Source organism: Nelumbo lutea, chromosome 2 (genome assembly GCF_056320005.1).
Source record: "Nelumbo lutea isolate HS-2025 chromosome 2, American lotus-T2T, whole genome shotgun sequence".
Lineage (NCBI taxonomy): Eukaryota > Viridiplantae > Streptophyta > Magnoliopsida > Proteales > Nelumbonaceae > Nelumbo > Nelumbo lutea.
Genome location: NC_142685.1, coordinates 88,360,705 through 88,382,801, shown reverse-complemented (window position 1 = coordinate 88,382,801; position 22,097 = coordinate 88,360,705). Strand labels below are relative to the sequence as shown.

The 22,097-nt window shown below is 39.0% G+C and overlaps 1 protein-coding gene and 1 pseudogene across 1 annotated transcript in view; one reads left to right on the top strand and one right to left on the bottom strand.

The window, feature by feature from the left end:
- The window catches only part of RECQ4A (DNA helicase (RECQl4A)), a 49,838-nt gene extending 45,956 nt beyond the window's left edge, over window positions 1-3,882 (bottom strand). Inside the window, exon 1 of the mRNA XM_088967965.1 lies at window positions 3,723-3,882. The gene's annotated coding sequence lies outside the window, so the exon portion shown is untranslated. The remainder of the gene's footprint in view (window positions 1-3,722) is intronic.
- Window positions 3,883-4,933: 1,051 nt separating this feature from the next.
- On the top strand, window positions 4,934-9,116 carry LOC148871747 (SNF1-related protein kinase regulatory subunit gamma-like PV42b; annotated as a pseudogene).
- The last annotated feature ends 12,981 nt before the right edge of the window (window positions 9,117-22,097 follow it).

The window sequence follows — 22,097 nt, the reverse complement described above, 5'->3', positions numbered from 1 at the left end:
AGACCAGCACCAATTCTCCAAAAAAAAAAAGGTTTAGATTGATTTCAGACCTGTACGGAATTAGCAGTCCAGCCTACCAAGCTTCCAAGAGTGTCTAAGTGCATTAACCACCGGAAAGATCCTTAGAATATTGTTGTCACACCAAAAACTGGAAATAACAGGTCATCCGTGACCTACAGGCATCCCTTTCACAGGTACAGATTCACACGATCTAAGAAAAGAGGTCTAAACCTCACAATTTTTTCTGACAGCATTCAGCAGACCAGCTTCATCGAGTTTTTAGGAGAAGACTTGTATCAGTCATAGGTCAGTTATTTTGTTCTCAGTCTAAAGAAGACAGCAAGATGAAGGGGAAGACCTTGTTCGATCTGCTCTCAAATCCAGTAGAATTGCTTTGATACCATCTTAACAGTGGACGAACAGCAATAAACAAAAGAAGAGGGGAAGGGAGAGAAAAGGGAGAAGGTAGAAGAGAAGAAAGAAGATTGGTGAACTCAAACTTCAATCAAGCAGTGCCATATTACATTAATATTTATAGGGCGACCATAATTAAAAGGGAAAAGACCCTTGTGCCCCTGCTAAGATTAAAGTACAAGAATAATAATAAAAGAACTACTTTAAACAGACCCTAACTAAGCAGAATAAGAATATAAATATAAAATAAACTATTTCAACAAAGACAAACAATCAAACAGTAATTTTGAACTCGAACTTGGATGAAGAATGAGACCCCAAATCACTCGAACTCAAAACAGGAAGGATATTGCTATGAAGATAGAGTCTTCCCAAACAGCTGCAGTTTGAATCGATCAAGTTGATGCTTCCCAACTAGATGGAATCAATGCTTCTTGAAGTCGTTTGAATGGATGGAGTCAATGCTTCCAGCCAGCCACAATTTGAATGGACGAAGTCAAACTTAAACTTGGAGATGCTTCCAACCAGCCGCAATTTGAATGGATGGAGTCAGATGAATGAAACATGAATGTTCTATGGATTCAGTGGATTCTGTTTTTAACAAAAGGGTGATTTTGTCCTAAAAACTTCATATTTCCCCCCACTCACTCAATTATGTATTATTTTTAAAGCATAACTTTAGTTGTCAAATGACCAAACTTGGTCAATTTTTTTTGCTAAAAGTCCTTTTATTAATCCAGACAATGAGTTACAGGCGACCCAAGGAAAGGCACGAGATGTGACCTTTCCTTTAAGATTGATTACAGCATTACAAGATCAGACGAACATGATTACAAGGTAGCCCAAAATAAAGTCCCGAGAAACCCCCTGTTTAGCAAGTGAATCAGCCATAGAGTTTGTTGATCTGCCTACCCAATGGACTCTGACTGTTATATTTCTTGTTAGCCATTTGCTTTTTTAAAGAGGTCTCTATAGCCCCAAATCACAGAGTCCGGATTCAGCAGCCATCCTACCACCACTTGAAAGTCCCCTTCAATAAGCAAGTGTTCTATCCCTAACTGGTTTGCAAGCTAGATACCTTGTACCGCAGCAAGTAATTCAGCCCTTATACAATCTCCCAGACCCACAGGCCCTGAATATAAGGATATGATCATACTGTCTTTATTTCTCATAACTCCTCCAGTACCCGAGGGTCCAGGGTTACTTCTACTACTCCCATCAAAATTCAGCTTAACAAACTCCTCCCCAAGTGGCTCCCATTGTACTAAAAGTCTGTTATTCCTAGTAGAAGTATTGGCTACTGCTAACCAATTCCTCCACAGGTCATCGAGGGAATAACTATCAAACAGGTTTAATGTTTCCAACCACTGAATTGCCCTTGTCAAAATACAGTCCTTAACTTTTGACACGCTCCTTTTCAGAAAAAATCCGGTGTTTCTTTCTTCCCAGACAGTCCACAAGATTACTGCTCTAATACCCTTCCACATAATTCTCCCTCTCTTTGTCTGCCACTCAAAAGTAGACGGACTAAACAACAAACTAATATCAGATGGTAGGTTCAATCTACTCTCAAACATCCCAAAAATCCAATCCCAAAGAGCTGCAACGAAGGAACAAGAGATCAATAAGTGGTAACAGTCCTCACTTTGAGCTTCACAAAGGACACACCAATTCGGAGATAAGCACCAATTTGGTCTCTATACACTATAGTTGATTGTAAGTCCAACATTTTTTTGAGGGAGTTATGACCATTTTAGTGGTGGAATTTTGGGTCTACTTCCTAGTTGAATTTGGGGTATAAAAAGAGAAATAGAAGTCATTATGTCAAATCTACAAATAGTCATTGTAATTAGAATTTTATACATGAATTAATGAAATAAAAGTTTTCTTAAGAGACTGATCTTTCTCTCACTCTTCCCCCTTTTCTCTCTTTTTTATCTCCAAATGCACTATACTTCTTCTCTTTCTCTCCTCTGTTTAGATGTGAATCTTTTCCTCCTATAATTTTTTTTTCTTTTTGATCAGTAATATTTTCCTCCTATAATCTAGATCCTTAATTTCCATTTTGTACCACTACATGAAGATTGTAAGACTTCTCTCCTTCCCATCTTACATCAGCATCTCTACTACACATTTTTCAGAAATGTTGTTCCTTAATTGCCCAATACCCTACTCAATACAGCAATGCTATCCTTGTAGCCATTTTATAAATTCTTTTTGATGGATAACAGTGAAAATATTACAACTTCTGGTTGTACCCTTTTTGAGTGGTATTCTATGATCATGCAACACTCCAAATGCATACCTCTATTTCACCCATCCCACTATAGTTCTATTGGTAATATCCACCTAAATCTCCCCCTCTCATAAGCTATTGAACCAAGGTAAGAAAGGAGGTCCCATCTCATAGCTTCAATCCTTACCGTAGCCTGTTCTAAGTCGTGTTATAATTAAGTTTACATTGCATATATTCCTTTTTTATAAATATTGCATATATTCCATTTTAGTCCTACCCATCCTAAAACCCCTTAAATGGATCTCTTTGTAACTACAATTATGCATTTGATTCCACTCTGGTTTCATCAATCAATACTATGTCATCAGAAAACAGCATACTCCATAAGATCTCCTAAAAGTGCTTACCAACTTATGCATAATTAATGCAAACAAGTAAGGGCTAAGCACCTAGCCTTATGAACATGGATCCTGAATCTGATAACTATTTCTTAGTTTCCTATTCCTTGCTACTTTCCAATTATTGTTTTTAAACTGTTGAAATATCCTTTTTGTCCACTAGAAAAGTGTTTACTTATTTAAATGCAATTTCTTATCTGCCATGGCTTCCCATCTTACTTATTTGTGCATTTTTTCTTCCTTTTTTAATTGCAGAAGAGTAGATTTTGATACCTAAATGATGGCAAGACTATAAATACAATACCTCATAACTCAATGCAGAAACAACCATTCTGAGTCTACCGCATAGCATAGCCTCCAAAGCAAATACGAATAGCTAAGTTGTTAACTGGGAGCATTGTGAACCCTAAAACTGGTTCAGAGAGAAGAAAAATAACATTCAACCCGCTACATTACATTCTGCGAGGAGCCCAGGAATTTGTTTTATGGGGTTATGACCAGAACCATAGATTAACACAGTGAAGGTACAAGCAATGAGAAATCCCACAATTCGATAGGAAGAAAACAATAGGTGCATATGCAGAAATGAACGTAGAAATAATTAGAAATTTCATGTAAGGAACAAAGAATATAAATAAAGGGGTTAAAGAGACAAAAGATGGACTAAAACTAACCTTGATAGTAAGTTTTCTCGTTGAATGAATAAACCAGTCGAACAAAGGAGGGAACATCTCTTGGAGGGATGGCGGGTGGGGTAGAGGTTTTTAAATTAGCGCGGGACATGGTGGCGCGAGGTTTTTCCTAGTTTTCTCGACTTTGTGAGAATCATGCGACATAAGGGAGGTCAGAATTAACGAAACAGAAGAAACGCCTTGTGCATGGGTTAGGGCTAGAGATGCAATGGGTCGGGTCTGAACCGATGGACCAAGCCGATTGTTTTGATTATGGTTACAAAATTTAGATCGATGGTCACATTTCTGTTAGTTACTACAAATATTAGGAAGTTGATGATTTGTCTATAGTAATCGATGGACCAAGCCGGTTGAGACACTATTGGACCTCACCATACTAGTAATCCAAATAATACAAAATGGGATCAAGAAAAAAAGTAATTCTCTTAAACTATTCGCAAGGTTTAGGAAATTGATTAATTGTATCCTTACTAATAAAATTAAGAACATGTATTGCGTGTGAGAAATTTTTCTTCATATTAATTATTTGAATTTTAGATATGTCATAGTTAAGATAGAAATTGAAAATTAGCAAAAGTAAAATATGATTAAAAATAAAATTAAATGCCTATAGCAAATACTTATTTGCTATAGCAAATTAAATTCTTATTTTCCAATCATCCAGCATTAAAGGGCAATTTTAGTATAAGATTTTTGTTATTAGATTAAGAGTCCCATTTTGGCAATAGCCATATAAACCTCCAATGACATTACATGAATTTTTATAATTTGAAATGTAAAGTTGGTTGTCAAAGTTTTGTTGATTTCTAGACAAACTTGTTGCCTAATTTTAAAGTATGACCGATTCTGACTATAATTTTTCTTAATTTAAAACTAATTCGAAAGCAAAGCTATTTTCTTATCTAGATGTTGGGTCAATGATCCAACTTTTCTAAGAAATTCATAATGTTATAATTGAATAATAAATATTTAAAAAAGATAGAACACCAAAAATGAAAATATACAAAATTTTTGTCAAAAACATTTGAGAACATTTCTAACATATGTATTCATCATAATAAATAAAAATAAGGGTAAATTTCTTAAACTATTAACTAATTAATTAAGTAACTCTACCTTTATTATTTGAAAATTGACTAAGTGTACCCTTACTGTTTCTGATAATTGACTAAGTGTACCCTTAACCGTTAAACATGGATGAAAAAAGTAAAATGCCCGTTATACCCCTATGCAAAATTACATTTTTATCCCTCTTTTTAACACAATCCCTCTAAGACACTCGCCCCATTTGTCTAAGCGCCATCCATCGATGGCTCGACGCTGCTATCGCCGTCACCATCGCCACCGACGGCGATCGTTGCAAATACCGAACGACAGAAGTCCGACGGAGGTCGGTGAGTTTTTTTCTCCTCTACTCGCCCATCTTCGTTCTGCAACAGTGGGAGTTGTAGATCTGGGAGGGGGTGAAGGAAGAAGAGGAAAATAGGGAGAACGAAGAGGAGAGAGAGAGAGGCATTGCTGAAGAGGTCCCCCACTGCTGCAACAGGGATGAGAGGGAGAAAGAGAGAATGAACAGGACGGGGAGAGAGAGAGTTGCAGAGAAGTTCAGACTTTGAATGTGAACGAACTTTGAACGACTGAACGAAGTCTCAGAGAGAGAGATTAGATACAGAGGTTCGATTCCAAGAAGAATCTTCGAGCTGTAGAATCTAAAAAATCTGCTGCTACTGTCGAACAATACAAAGGTCCTATTCCGCCAGAAATCATGAAGCTGTGCAATTTGAGTTTATTGGATCTCAGTTTGAATAGTTTGCGGGGTCATACTGTTGGAGATATCTAGTTGCCAGAACCTAAGTCAAGGAGTTGATAGAAGGAAAGATGAATCCAAATCTTGGATCGCTAACGTCGCTTAGCAAAAAAATTATCCTTCGAAAGAACCAATTTTCAGGTTCAATCCCGTCACAACTCGGCTCGTGTACGAAACTGAAGGGATAGGAAATCCATCATATGGACGCCCAAGATTGCGGAATAAAGTGGGCGAATTTAAAAAATTTTTCTTTCCCTTCAACTGGGAATCGAATTCCCTATTTAGAAAATCATATTTTCAAAGATCATTCTTGAACCATAAACTGAACCAGATCTGAACCAAAAGGAGGAGAGAGAGATAATACCTGATACAAAGAAACAATATCTCTCAATGGAGGTGTTCATGCCCAAGGTAGAAACCAAAATCTACTCCCACTGAAAATGGCGTAGTGCAAGGTGGAGCAGAATCAGCAGTGTCCTTCCTAAGAACTTGATTCTTCCCAAGAATCACCTGGACGACTTGTGAATACAACTCCTACCAATCTTTTCTCCAAAAGATTGATTTCTCCCAAGCAATGGAGATCGAGCTGCTATAGGCGGCAGCTGCAGGAAGGAGGCGGCTAGAGAGTATTTACAGGGTGCAAAATTCTCTCTTCTGTGATCTCAGCTCTGAAGATAAGACTGTTGCTGGTGAGTCCGTTGGATGTCTAAAGGCTGCTGCCCCCTCTTCCTTTTATACACTTAAAGGGATCAGCTCCTAATCCCATTAGGAGTTGCTAACCCAAATCACATCTGGATTAGAAGTCCCTTTAAGATAAGGGATAATCCTTATCTTATCTGTAGATTAGATCAGCCAGTTCCTAATCTAATTAGGAAGTTTCCAACTCTAAATCCCATTTAGATCTTGGACTCTCTGAGTGGATAGGGTGTGGGCCCAATCCTATCAGCTGATCTTATCTCAGAATTCGCCCCTTAAAAACTAATCAAATTAGCCCAGTTCGAAATGGGCTTAAGGCCCATTTAGGGTTATGTATTCATTAAGCCTTCCAAACTGTTGCCCATTTGGGCTTCCTTGTATGGTGTGGGACCCAAACATTGATCTACACATCAGCCACATGGGTTCAGCCCAGCCTTTGTTACAAGGCCTGGCCGAATACACTGTTATGGACAGTGCACCCCCTGAAACCCATCAGATGGGCTCTGGGCCCAACACTTACCCTGGTCCTTGGGCCAAGTCACCTTGTAACACCCAGGGACTGTGGGCAGATGCAAAATTAGCCCACCAGGTATTATCCTTAATGGTCTTACACTTAACCTTTTAGCCCATAATGATCATATACTGCCCGACAAGAGAGGACCTCTCCCTCGGCTGCAAGGAACAGTGTTGCACTCTCTCAAGTATGGATCCCGGGAATTAAAACCTTTTGCAAACATTTCAAAACCATAATATATATACTTTTATATCTCATATCAAATATATTTTGCAAAACAAATCTCTACGATTGAAATCGGTTGCCAACAGTCTTGGTTTCCATCAGTGAGAGTGCATCCCCGATCATTACCTTTGTCCAACAAAGGGGCTGATCCTGTCACTATGATCACCCACTCAGATGAATTCTCAGACTGTCCCAACATACCCAGGTTTTGACCCCCGCTAAGGATCTCACTGAATGGTACATCAAAGATAGCCCAATCTGACACCTAGTGCAGTATCATAATCGAGTCTAGGGGTCGGGTGTAACTTTCCAGTTTTGCCCATCAATCTCCAAGGTCCAGGGCAATACTGGAAATCTGGTCCAGTTCAAATATTCAATTAATCCCACACTGTATGTGCCTAGGGTCTCACCCTGATAGCTGAGACAAGCCACCCCAACCGACTTGGTGGCACCACAGTGTCAACCTTGTCAGAATAGGTCTCCCCAGACCGACTCACTGGCTGTGAACATTCTAAACTAACACGAGTCTCATTAAGTGTCCAGTTTAAGGGTATTACACAGAAACATACCAAGGGAACATGAATCAAATATGCATTTTTATTCATTTACAATAAATTCATAAAGTACATCATTTTGATTGAAGCTAAGGGCATACAAAACTGTCTAATAGAAACTATAGCTCCTTGACTTGGGTAGAAACCAATTCATAGGAGAGATTTCACCGAGCCTGGGCAAAATTCCAGCGCTAGAGATAACTTTAAATCGTAGCTGGAATGAGCTTTTTGGCAAGATCCCAGAGAAGCTCTCCGGATTAGATAAGCTCGGAATCCACCGTGCTTTGGTTCCAATGGAGGGTCATTCAAAGAACATTTCCGGAGCAGAGCTGAAAGAATCAGCATGTAGCTATTGGATGCTTACCCAAATGGATGTTTTGAGTTTTTTGAGGATGCACAACTCTAAGATGGGGAATATCTTATCACGCAATGTTGGGGAATTGAAGGTCATTGCTGAAAATGTTTTTGCTTTAACAAACCGGGCAAAAGTCATAGAAGATATTAAATGCATGAAGACTGCCTCCCTTAATGCTGTTCCAATTGTTGAAGCTTCAGATGCTACTGAAGAAGATCACACCCAGCTTATCGATGTATGTCTTCTAAAGCTACTTCTTATATTAAGTTCTGCTTCACGCTGTTCTACTTCTCTAGCACCGACTTGCCATTTGCCTGTATAACTGTATTGCAAGGAAAAGGTAGGAAACTTATAGGAACGTTCTCTCCAAGTGATCTGAGGGGATGCCCAATTGCTTTACTGCTAGGAATGGCAATGGGGCGGGTTTGGGAGGGGGCACCCCCTCCCCGTCCCATCCCCGAAGTCAGATACCTTGCCCCGTACCCACCCCATCCCCGGTGGCAGGGCGGGTTTGGGGTGGGGCATCCATTTCCCATCCGGGATGGGGAATCCCTGAATTTTCTCCGCTCTAAGGCAATTACTTAAAAATTATCTATTTTATGGACAATTTATACATAGGATATAGGAATTTGGGGGTATTTTAGAATTGAATTATAATACTTTAGGGGTAATTCAAAAATAAAATTATGGGACCCTAGGATTTTAAAAATTTAGGGAAAAAATAGATATATTTTAAATATCAATATTAAACTTAGAGATATTTTACTAATTTACCTTCGGATTCGGGGCAGGTTTGGGGAATTATATACAAAACCCGTCCCCGCCCCATACACGATTTTGGGAAAAATTATTTCCTCGTCCCCTCCCCATCCTTGTTTAGAGTTGGGGAAAACCCGCCCTGTTCGATGCAGGGCCCCGATTTTACGGGGAAATTGCTTTTCCTATATTACTACAGTCATGGCTGTCTATTGGTGTTGTAGAGTTCATAGAGCATATATCAATAGCCCCCGGTAATCTTGTGGGTGATTTAAGCCATTTAGCAAGAAAACTGGTAACTTGCTATGCCAATTCAAGCCTTTCTGAAGTCATTAACAAGGTTGTTGGTGCACATGTGCACCGAGTGTGGGTTGTAGACCAACAGGGTTTGCTTACATGAGTTGTATCACTAACAGACATGATTCGAGTGATAAGGGAGTCATTATTGTCCGAATTTGGAGCGACATGAGTGTCTGTACATGTACATACCGACTCCTAAGTAGGTTGTGAGTTGTTTGGAATTTCATGTTTCTCAGGCAAGTCTGGAAGTAAGGAATGCAGCACAGTGAAAATTTTTAGAGTTATAAAATGGGACGATGTTCGGTTGTAGTATTTTGAAGTTAAAATCAAACTCTTCATCTTCCACCTACTGCACATTTTAACATGTATGGATTCCAGCTTAAACCTCCAACTGCTCCAAATAGAAAATTGGTCTAATTGCCTAGCATAAGCTAGACCCAAATTCTAATTGGACAGTCTTGATTCCCACATGCATGGGATTTGGTCTTGATTTATTGTCTGGGTTCTCATGCTTGATTTATTATCTGGGTTCTCTTGATTTCAACTTCTAGACCACCCTTTGCTTGCCTTTAGTCTCAAAACAAACTACAACTACAACAACAAGAACACAGAAATAAAGAAAGAACTATAGAAAGGGAATTTGGACTTTGACATTTTCACGATTATAATCAAAGAATCTAATTCCATTTATTTTAGGAAAGGAGGAAAATAAAAGAAAAAAGTTGGCTAAGTGATCCCAATCAGGACGAAGACTGGCGAGCAGAGGAGAAAAAACTCACCGACCTTCATCAGACTTCCGCTGTTCAGTATTTTCAGTGATTGCCGTCGGTGGCGATGGCAACGCCGAGCCGTCGATGGATGGCACTCCTCTCTTCTCTTTCGACAGATGGGTCAAGTGTCAAAGGGATTGAGTTAAGTTAAAAGCAGGGATAAAAATGTAATTTTGTATAGGGGTATAACGGGCATTTTGCCTTTTTTGTCCATGTTTAACGATTAAGGGTACACTTAGTCAATTGTCAGAAACAGTAAGAGTAGAGTTAGTCAATTAGCTAAACCATAAGGGTAGTTTAAGAAATTTACCCTAAAAATAACTATTAAAATAAAAGCTATTTTTATTTATGATATAAATGGAACACAAATTTTAATAATAATAATAATAATAATAATAATAATAATAATAATAATAATAATAATAATAATAATAATAACATTAATAATAATAATAACAATGATAATGATAATGATAATAATAATAATGATAATGATAATGATAATGATAATGATAATAATAAAATATTATTATTATTTTATTTTTAATGATATTGTTACTTTTGTTAATTTTAAATTTTTATCTTAACTATATATCTAAAATTCAAGTAATTAATATGAAGAAAAAACTATCACGTGCAATGCATGTGCTTAATTACTAGTAATATAAATTAGAAATACAAAAAATGCTTTTATTTATCTTCATTAAATTCCATTAATAAATATATACACAATAATTATTAATATAATGAAATTTTATATTGTAAAATAAACCTAGATGTGAAATCATCAATTTCAAGATGTCATAAATAAATAATATAAATTTTAAAATATAAATAATATAGAAAAAAAGAAATTTTGAAAAAAAAAAATTGGACACATTTATATCATTATATACTTGAAATGTTAAAAAATAACTATGATAAAATAGACAGAATTTTATTAATGATGGACATCAAATATACAACTTAAAACCAAAGGAAAATTAAACTGAGGTATATATATGTATATATTTAGAAATATAAAAATGCTTTTGTTTATCTTGATTAAATTCCATTAATAAATCTATACACAATAATTAGAATGAAATATTATATTTTTAAAATAAACCTAGATGCGAAATCATCAATTTCATGATGTCATAAATAAATAATACAAATTTTAAAATATAAATAATATAGAAAAAAGAAATTTTGAAAAAAAAATTGGACACATTTCTATTATTATATATTTGACATGTTAAAAAATAACTATGATAAAATAGACATAATTTTATTAATGATGGACATCAAATGTACAACTTGAAATCAAAGGAAAATTAAACTGAGGTATATATATATATATATATATTTAGAAATATAAAAAATGCTTTTGTTTATCTTCATTAAATTCCCTTAATAAATCTATACACAATAATTATTAATATAATGAAATTTTATATTTTTAAAATAAACCTAGATGCAAAATCATCAATTTCATGATGTCATAAATAAATAATACAAATTTTAAAATATAAAAAATATAGAAAAAAATAAAATTTGAAAAACAAATTGGACACATTTCTATTATTATATATTTGACATGTTAAAAAATAACTATGATAAAATAGACATAATTTTATTAATGATGGTCATCAAATATACAACTTAAAACCAATGGAAAATTAAACTGAGGTGTGTGTGTATATATATATATATATATATATATATATATATATATATATATATATATATATATATATATATATATATATTGGTTTTTCAATCCAAATGGTGGGTTAGTGGTTAAACTATCCATGTCAAATGGAACTTATTATTAAATAATAAAATACATAAAATTCTAGAAAATGTAGAAAATTATCGATAATTTTGGGTACATTCTATAATATTATATATTCATCATATAAAAAAGTGTGATTAATGAAAATTATTTTCATTAATGATAGAAATGGGATAAAAATTAGGATAAAAAAACAAAGAGCATTAATATCAAATACATGACCCAACTAACCATGTCAAATGGTTCAATAATTTAATTAGCTAGGTCATTGTAGGTAAGTGGCTTGGTAGGGATGAAATAGATCATATTGGATTTGAATTAGAGTATATTCAAATTTGATTTAATTCAAAGATTCAACCGGGTCTCATAAATATTGCTTTGAATCCAAATCTGATCATGATGCTGAATATTTGAATCCGATATGATCCGATCTAGTTTTTTTAAAAAAAGTAATAAATTATTAAAAGAAAAAAATATTATAGTTGAAATAAAAAACAAAAAATATAAGTATTTTTTCAACAATTTCTATCATATAAAAAGTTTACAAAAATGCAATATAAATGACATATTTATTAATAAGTAATAAATAACATATATATTATATATATAAATAATTGATTTGACCACAATATTAAAAACCAATATTCAAACAATATATTGGAATTGCATTTCCTCTTGGTAAATAAGTAATATTTATTATCTCATAAATTAAATAATAAGAAATAAAAATATAGAATTTTTTATAAATTTTTGCAAATAAATTTGAACATATATACATTAATATTATATATTCTTCATATTAAAAAAAATTATTTGAAAAAATGAGAATTATTATTATTGAAGATAGAAACTAGTAAAATATAAAGAGAAAAATGAATTAATGTCTTAGTCATAGTCCATTTTCCTGGTTAAATAAGTTAATGGTTTAACCAATAAGGTCCTTTGGTTACTGGTTATTATCATCATCATCATTTGATACTGCCACATGCAAAAATAATGCGAAAATAAGATTTACTTTTATTGACGATGAAAATGAAATACATGATTTAGAATAAATTGAAAAAGAAAAAAATGGTTTTTCCATCCAAGTGGTGGGTTAGTGGTTCAGCTATCCATGTCAAATGGATCAACACATGATGTTATTATTAAATAATAAAATACATAAAATTCTAGAAAATATAAAAATTTGTAGATAATATTGGATACATTCTATAATATCATATATTCATCATATAAAAAAGTGTAATTAGTGAGATTTATTTTCACTAATGATAGAAATGGGATAAGAATTAGGATAAAAAATAAAGAACATTAATGTCTAACACATGACCCCACTAACCATGTCAAATGGTTCAATGATTTAATTAGCTAGGTCATTGTACGCAAGTGGTTTGTTAGGGGTGCAAACAGATTGGATCGGATTTGAATCAGGGTATATTTGAATTCGATTCAATCCAAAGATCTAATCAAGATGTTGGATATTCGAATCTGATACGATCCGATTTAATTTAAAAAAATAATAAATTATTAAAAGGAAAAGAAAATATAATAGTTGAAATTAAAAAATATATATATAAGTATTTTTTCAACTATTTTCATCATATAAGAAGTTTACAAAAATGCAATATAAATAACATATTTATAAATAAATAATAAATAACATATATATTATATATAAATGATATATATATATATATATATATATATATATCTATATATATAATTGATTTAACCATAATATTAAAAACCAATATTCAAACAATATATTGGAATTGAATTTCCTCTTGGTAAATAAGTAATTTTTATCATCTCATAAATTAAATAAAAAAATAGATTTTTTTATAAATTTTGTAGAAAAATTTGAACATGCATTAACATTATATATTATTCATATTAAACAAAAATATGTTTGAAAAATAAGAATTATTGTTAGTAAAGATAAAAATGGCTAAAATACAAAAAAAAAAGTTAATTAATGTCTTAATCATAGTCCATTTTCCTGGTTAAATAGGTTAATGGGTCAACCAGTAAGGTCATTTGGTTGCTGATTATTATCATCATCATCATTTGATATTGCCACATGCAACGCCCATACACTTTTACTAGTACCTCTAAGTGGAGATTGTTTGTTAAGGGTCATTGATTAGCTTAAGCAAACGATGCATTGGACTCACTTCCTAAGTACCTTCACTATTGAAATCATGGGAGCATGAAGATGAATGCTAGCAGATTGTGGAGAAACAACTTTTGCCTTAATTGCATCGCTATTTGACTCTACACTCCAAGTTGGTGTCTATTTTTTATCTAATCAATGTATGGTTTGAGAATGTATGCCGAAGTGTTTCATAGTCAGTTAGGTATGGATCTAATGGGAGGCATCCGGTTGTAATGCATAAATCAACGAGGCAAAAGGCTTGTCTATTGGTTGATGATGTAGCATTTTGGTATTTTTTGTGGCTCCTATTTGGGAAATGAAGGGAAGAATTATCATTGGCATCATCCACATCACATCTTGAGGCATGTCTGTCTATAATGACAGATCATACAACAAAATTATGCCCTCTTAAATTAGAGGTTAGGGTGAGAGGATGCCATGTTGGCTTTTATATGCCTAGTTCAGGAAATTTAACATTCGGTTAAGGAGTTCAAACTTTGCTTCTATGTGGCTGCCAATAGGAGTATGTTCACAGGCCTTCTTAGGAAGATCAGATATCTGAGGAAACCTATGGGTGTTTAATATACCTCTCGACTCTTTAGCTAGACCAACATTACTTGAAATGGGGAGATCAACCATCCCAGATTCCATTTCATTGGAGTAGTCCCAACTACAATAGAATGCTTGAGGAAACTCATCGTATTTGGTACTATTGCCGGTCAAAATGGGCTGAGGGTAACAATATCAATTTGCTCCCAAGTTGAGATGTGGTTGAGTAGTTCGAGGCCTAGAGTAGTCAAGGGCATGGTCATCCGAGGTTGTCAAGTGTGTCTGTGCCATTGGTTCTGGAATGCACATTGAGCTTTGTTCCACATGCACCCTTATCAGGTCTGCCCTAAGTTCAATCGTCTAACATGTGCAGACCCGCTAATGGTCAAGGCCATAAGCGCCTACATCATTTGCCCCCCACTTTCGAGGCCGTGGTGGAGGTATGAGTTGAGGACCTTGGCTTCGGCCGAAGAGAGTGTGTTAACACACCTTGGCTTGGGAGAAAATTGATAGTGTTGCCCATAGCCCATTTTGACCGGCAATAATTGGTGTCATCTATGAGAACGTTGCTAAGGCTCCCTTAACACACTCTAAGAAACTCAAGCAGTACTCCTAAGCTTCAGATGACATGGCAAGAAGCACTAGGAACACTCAAAACTTGGACACCATGGACCAACTCTAAGTGGTCCTCGACCAGCTGGACAACCTCGCCCAACGGATTGACGAGGTGCACCCCCAGATAGGAGGCTGCCCCCGGGGCGACTGACCCGCCGGGAGCTCTGAGTACCATGGCGAACGCGCGTTAGCAGATCCATTAGCCATTGATCCAATCGACTCCCACCGAGCCGATCCCTCAAAGTCCGATAATGGTCGACGAGCCAGCCAACCGCCGAGGGCCTCCCGACCCCTCAGTTGAAGAGGGGAAGAGTCAACATAGTTTTGTGACCATTGCCGAGACTAAAAGCATCACCACCGCTGCCGACGAGAGAACTCCTGGGACAAAGGCAGGCAATCAGGCCACCACAGCCCCCTTCAAGGGTTGAGGGCCGACGTTGTGCCTCTCCCTCATGCGTTTCAGACCTCTGAGACCTCCTGAACAATAGGCAGGCCAAAAGGAATGGACACGGGCCCGCATCAGAATATTCGAGGAATCAGGTCGACCCCTACCAAGTCCGAGAGGACCAGGACGGGCCCAAGCCTCCTTGACCAAAAAATTGTTGACTTGAAAGCGCAACTTTTTGCTGTCAAGGATGAGCTCCACCAAGTCAGAGAAAGCTGAGCTGAAGCCTCGACCAACCAGAACCCTCAGTCCAGGAAAATGGATGCCTTCATCGTGGGCATCATCTTCGAACCTCTCACACCGCACTTTAAAGTGCCCACACTTGAGATGTACAATGGGGCAACAAACCTAGACGGCCACCTGGAAAGTTTCAAGGCACTCATTTTCCTTTATGGATATTTTGACCCTCTGATGTGCTAAACTTTCCAGGCGACCTTCAAGGGGGCAGCCTACTGATGGTTCTCAAGGCTCCCCCCTCGATCCATCAACTCATGGGAACCAACCTCTTCCTCGTCCACTTCATCAGTAGCAAGTGATGCCAGAAGAGAGTCGTCTCTCTTATGGCTGTCCGATAGAAGCGAGGTGATGGTCTGCAGTCCTACATCGACTGCTTTAAGAAGGAAGAACTGAAGGTCTGGGATCTCGATCCCATGGTCTCTATAAACACAACTATCAATGGCTTACTGATAGGCTCGGCCCTCAAGTGCTTGGTGGCCAAGACATTGCCGAAGTCTAAGGCAGAATTCATGAAGAAGGCCCAGAAGTACACCGCCGCCGAGGAGGCCTCGGCTGGCGACCACCACGAAGGAGAGGCCGACCATGCCACCACAGAGGCCTGAAGAAAAAGAAAAGAAATGGAGACAACCACAGCAACAACTGCAAAGACAACAAGAAGCCACCAGGCTCGCCCATGGCTTACAGCAAGTATACACCACTCAACTCCACCCGGACGTAGATCCTCATGCAAGTAGGGAAGGAGGAGTACCACTGCAGCACCAACCACGACACTGAGGACTGCTATGAGTTAAAAAATGAAATAGAGTCCCTCATCCGCTACAACCACCTGAAGCAGTACGTAGGAGGTGAGGCTGGGGCCTTGACCTCGCAGCAGCAGATAGCCGGTGTCATAGATGTCATTATCGAGGTTACAACCTTAGGAGGAGCCTAAACATCGGCCCGCAAGGCCTACACCAAGCATTTGAACATCCAAGAGTCAGCCCCCAAGAAGCAGAAGTAGAAGCAGAAGCAGAGCGAAGCCCTCGTGTTCACAGATGAGGACTTGTGGGGGATCTCAGTCCCCCATGACAACGTGCTCATGGTATCCGCCATTGTTGCAAACTTTATGGTGAAGAGGATACTAGTGGATAGTGGCTCCTCAGTCAATATCCTCTTCTATGATGCATTTGAGAGAATGAAGATAGCGCTCGGTTGCCTGCAGCCTACTGACGTGTCGTTCATCGGCTTCTCTAGTAACATAGCCAGGTTGGAGGGAAGAATAACCCTACCAGTCATGGTAGGGATGGAGCCTCAGCAAGTGATGAGGATGAACGAGTTCCTGGTCGTGAGGATCAACTCCTCCTACAACGCCATCATCGGGAGGCCGACCCTCCACGCACTCAAGGCAGCCATCTCCTCCTACCACCTCGCCCTCAAATTCCCCGCGTCGGGTCCAACCTTCCCCCAGAAGGCCTATCTGAACTGGTAAGTTTCCTCAGAACTAATGCTGACGTCTTTGCTTGGTCTTCTGCTGACATGCCCGGAATTAACACTTCGGTCATTACTCATAGGCTGACGTGCACCCGATCTCTAGGCCAGTTTGGCAAAGAAATAGGAACTTTGCACCGGAGCGATGAAAGGCTATAGGAGAGGAAGTTGACAAGCTACTCGACGCCGACTTCATCTGAGAGGTACGTTACCTTAACTGGTTGTCAAATGTGGTTATGGTAAAGAAAGCTAATGGGAAATGGTGGATCTATATTGACTTCATAGACCTCAACCAAGCTTGCCCCAAAGACAGTTTTCCTTTGCCAAGGGTAGACCACCTCGTCGATGCCTCTACAAGGTATAAGCTACTTAGCTTCATGGGTGCCTTCTCTAAATACAACTAGATCAAGATCATGCCCTTCGGCTTCAAGAATGTTGGGGTCACCTATTAACTCCTTGTAAACACAGTTTTCAAGCATCATATGGGGAGAAATGTAGAAGCTTACGTGGATGATATGATGGTGAAAAGCCTAGAAGCTGGCCAACACACCTTGGACCTAGCTAAGACCTTCAACACCTTGCAGAGATACAACATGAAGGTCAACCCCAGCAAGTGTGCCTTCAGCATCACATCGGGAAAATTCGTAGGCTTTGTCATAACACAACGACGTATAGAGGCCAACCCAAAGAAGATTTGAGCTATCTTGGATATGGCACCACCTTGGTCGATCAAGGAAACCCAAAGACTTACCGGCCGAGTGGATGCACTGGGTTGTTTCATGTCGAAGTCGGCCGACCGTTGTATGCCCTTCTTTTGGGCCATCAAGAAATTGGAGAACTTTTAATGGACGGAAGAGTTCCAGCACGCTTTTGAAGAATTGGAGTCCTACCTTGCCTCGCCTCCCCTCCTCACTTGGCCACTCCCAAGAGACGTACTGTACCTATATCTCTCAGTTGGGGACAAGGCCATCAGCTCGGTACTAATAAGAGAAGATGGAGTATAGAGACCAATCTACTATTTCAACAAAGTTCTCTATGATGTCGAGACCCGATATCCCGAGGTGGAGAAGCTGGCCTTCACCTTTGTGGTCTTGGATAGGAAGCTCAGGCCGTATTTTCAAGCCCACACCGTCACGGTCCTAACCAATCAACCCCTTAAAGTCGTCCTTTCCAAGCTTGATGCCTTAGGACGACTAACCAAGTGGGCCATCAAGCTGTCTGAGTTCGATCTCCAGTACTAGCCAAGACCTACAATCAAAGAACAAGCCTTGGCTGACTTCGTGGTAGAATGCACCTTCAACTGAGCCCACCGCTGAGCCCCTGAAGAAGAACAAGATGAAAGACATTAGCCGACTGAAGGAGCTTGGCCCACTTGGAAACTATTTGTTGATAAATCATCTAACTTCAAGGGAAGTGGAGCCGACCCCATACTCCTCACCCCGGATAACATTGAAGTAGAATATGTGTTGAGGTTTGACTTCTCGGCCTCCAACAATGAAGCCGTGTATGAAGCCCTTCTCGCCAGATTACAGGTCACGAAAGATCTTGGCTCCCAAGACATTGAGCTCTTCAGCGTCTCCCAATTGGTGGTGAACCAAGTCAACAGTGAGTGGAAGCTAGGGAACGGAGCATGGCCAAATACCTAGTTAAGGTTCAAGAGCTCGCCCGCCACTTCTAGCACTTCTCCCTATGGCAGGTTCCATGATCCGAGAGCATGAGAGCCATTGCTTTATCAAAGTTGGCAAGCACTTCCGGCGTGGCCCTTGGCTGCACCGTTTGCGTGGAGAAGCTAGCTCGCCCCCTCATCGAAGAAGTTCAAGTCCTCCTAGTGTAGGCCGATCCATCCTGTATGGATCCCATCATGACCTTCCTCTTGACCAAGCAACAGATTGACGATAGAAACCAGGCTAGATGAATCCAATGACAGACTATCCACTACACCTTGCTTGAAGGGAAGTTGTACCAAAGATCCCTTACCTTGCCCCACCTTCGATGCCTCCGCCAGGAGGAGGGTGAGTACGTGGTATGAGAGATTCACAATGGCATCTGCGCTAACCACCTTGGAGGTAGAGCTCTGGCCCAAAAATCAGTAAGGCAAGGGTATTTTTGGTCGATAGTATAGAAGGATGTAGCCGTGCTGGTGTGGAAGTGCGACTGGTGCCAGAGACACTCCAACATCTCCCACTAGCAAGCCACAACCCTGTCATTCCTCTGAAACCCCTAGCCCTTCACCAAGTGGGGCATGGACCTCCTTGGTCCCTTCCCTCAAGCCATAGGAAACAAAAAGTACCTCGTCGTCACCATTGTCTACTTTACCAAATGGGTCGAAGCCGAGCCCTTGGTTACCATCACAGCTAAAGTGATACAAAGTTTCTTCTGGAAGAACATCATCTGTCGCTTCAAACTCCCCCACATGCTAGTCATTGACAACGGGAAGCAGTTTGATGATACGAGGTTCCGAGAGTGGTGTGCCTCCCTCGACATTAAGCAGTAGTACACCTTGGTAGGCTACCCTCAAACTAACGACCTAGCTAAGGTCACCAATTGGATTATCCTAGAAGAACTGAAGACCAGACACAACATAGACAATGAAACTAAACCTAGCAGTACAACATACACAACATAGCTAAGGTGACCTAGCTAAGGTCACCTACAAATCCCAGACTTAGACCTAGCAGTACAACTCACCGCAGACAAGAACGACAGACATCACCTCGACCTACGTTGGGAAATGAAACTAAACCCCCCAACTACCATGGAAAAATTTCTTGCAGTAGTAGATAAATTCATAAAAATAAAAGAAGCCTTGGGGTCACAGTCAAAATTGTTCGGAAAGAGAAAATGAGCAGAAGAAGAAGTAGGAAGCAGTAAGTCAAAGCGGGGAAGCAAGTCAGCAAAGAGAAGTCGGTCACTGAGAAGCCAGCGAAGCAGCTTGCCAAAAAGAAGAGAAAGCTTCCTCATTGGAGTTCTGGTTTAGGCTGACGATCCGGAACTCCCCCTTTGTACAATAAAACATATACCGCCCTGAATGCTAAAAGGGCTGAAATATTAATGCAAATAAAATCGATAGAATATGTAAAGTGGCCACCCAGGATGAAGGGCGACCCAGCTAATAGGAACCCTAACAAATACTGCCACTTCCATCGTGATGTTGGTCACAACACAAAGAACTATTGGAACCTAAAGAATGAAATTGAGGAACTAATCCACCGCGGGTACCTTAAACAGTTAGTGAAGAGAGAAGAAGAAGGCCTACCTGCCGAGCAACGCAAGGAGGCACCTCAGACGAGTAGGGAACAAGAAAGAGACCCAACTCCCAGAAACCAATACAATATCCACATGATGATGCCTTGGTAGTGAGGCTGACAATCAACAACTTTGAAGTAAAGAGAATCCTAGTCAACCCGGGGAGCTTGGCTGACATTATTTTCCAGGAGGTGCTCAAGCACATGAAGCTCGGTTAAAAAGATCTACAACCAACCGATGTACCTTGGTCGGCTTCAGTGGTGAAGTAGTCCGAACCCTTGGTCGGGTGAGGGTACTAGTTGTGGCGGGCTCACCCCCAATATAGTACAGTTTGATCATGATTTGCTTATGGTTACCATGCCCTCCCCATACAATGCTATCCTAGGCCGACCTAACCTACATGCCCTCCAGGCAGTTGTATCAACATACCATCTGGCTGTAAAGTTCCCCATTGTTGGAGGTATTGGAGTTTTGCGAGGCAACTGACTAGAGTCTCGCAAATGTTTTGTAACAACCCTGAAGGCAAAAGGCAAGATTGTTGTCGACATAGACTTGGAGCCCCCACCTGAGAACATAGACGAGCAAGCTCAACCCATGGAAGACACCGTCCTAGTGCCAGTCTGAAAGACCAATTCGGAGAAAATGGTACATGTAGGGGCTCGCCTAACCAAACCGGTGTGCTCCAACTTGGTAAGCTTTTTAGTTAATAACTTAGATTTTTTTCGCTTGGTTGGCAGCAAAAGTGCTGGCATAGACCCTAAAATAATAACTCACAAGTTAAATGTTGACCCTTTAGTCAGACCAGTCTGACAAAGGAAAAGGAACCTTGCCCCGAAAAGATGGAAAGTAGTGGGCAAGGAAGTAGGGAAGCTGCTCATAGTGGACTTCATGAGAGAAGTCCAATACCTGAGCTGGATTGCAAATCTAGTACTTGTAAGGAAGGCCAATGACAAGTGGCGAATGTGTGTTGACTATACTGACCTGAACCGAGTCTGCTCAAAAGATAGCTTCCCTCTCCAGCGAATCCACCGCCTGGTAGATGTGACCTCAGGGTTTGAGCTGTTGAGTTTCATGGATGCATATTCTGGCTACTACCAGATTTCTATGGACCCTACTAATGAAGAAAAGACTACGTTCATAACCGAGATGGGCTTGTACTGTTACAAGGTCATGCCTTTTGGCCTTAAAAAACACTAGAGCGACCTTCTAGCGACTTGTAAACCATGTTTTTTTGGATTTGACTGGAAATAAAATAGAATGCTATGCAGATGATATGGTTATCAAAACTAAGTTTTCAAACTCTTTGTTTTCCAACATGGAATGTGCTTTCAACATTTCAAGAAAATACAACATGAAACTCAACCCAAACAAATGTGTCTTCGTTGTGATGTCAGGAAAGTTCCTTGAATACATAGTTAGCCGACATGGCATCGAGAAGAACCCAAAAAAAATCTAGGCAATACTAGATATGCGACCTCCTAGATCGATTAAAGAAGTACAAAACCTAACTGGCCAAATAGTAGCCTTGAACTAATTTATGTCTAAGTCGGATGTGCAATGCTTACCATTTTTTAAAGCAATCAAAAAAGAACCAGGACTTTGAGGGGACCGAAGAGTGTCAGCTCACCTTTGACGAGCTGAAAAAGTACGTAAGTTCACCACCTTTATTGACCAAACCTGAGACTAGGGACGAGCTCAAGCTCTACCACTCCGTGAGTGATGAGGTAGTCAGCTCGGTCCTAATTAGAGAAGTAGAAAAAGTTTAGCGACCAGTTTACTATGTAACTGAAGTGCTACATGTTGTTGAGACTAGATACCTAGACATCGATGTCCGAAAGCCCGAAAGCTAAGACCTTACTTCCAGGCTCACACTATCGTGGTTTTGATCG